We start from the raw sequence: 258 nt of genomic DNA, 5'->3' as shown, positions 1-258 counted from the left end.
GGAGTAGTGATGGGTATTAAACCCGGAAAATGACCTCGAACTAAATGAGTGACCTGACAAAATGGAAAAAAAAACTCTTGGGAAATAAGTAACAATATGTCCTAGGCTTCGGAGACTGAATGAAGCTTTTAGAAGTTCACTATTTTTTGAGAGGAAAAAAGACCTCATTACTTGGGAAAATGGAGCCGAAAAACTCTAGGGTTTACTGCTTCGGATGTAAAGAAAGATTTTTGTGTTTTTTCCGGCCTCTGCGAAAGT

The sequence above is a fragment of the Penaeus monodon genome, chromosome 22, assembly GCF_015228065.2.
Source record: "Penaeus monodon isolate SGIC_2016 chromosome 22, NSTDA_Pmon_1, whole genome shotgun sequence".
Classification (NCBI taxonomy): Eukaryota; Metazoa; Arthropoda; class Malacostraca; order Decapoda; family Penaeidae; genus Penaeus; species Penaeus monodon.
Note: the sequence above shows the minus strand (reverse complement) of the source record.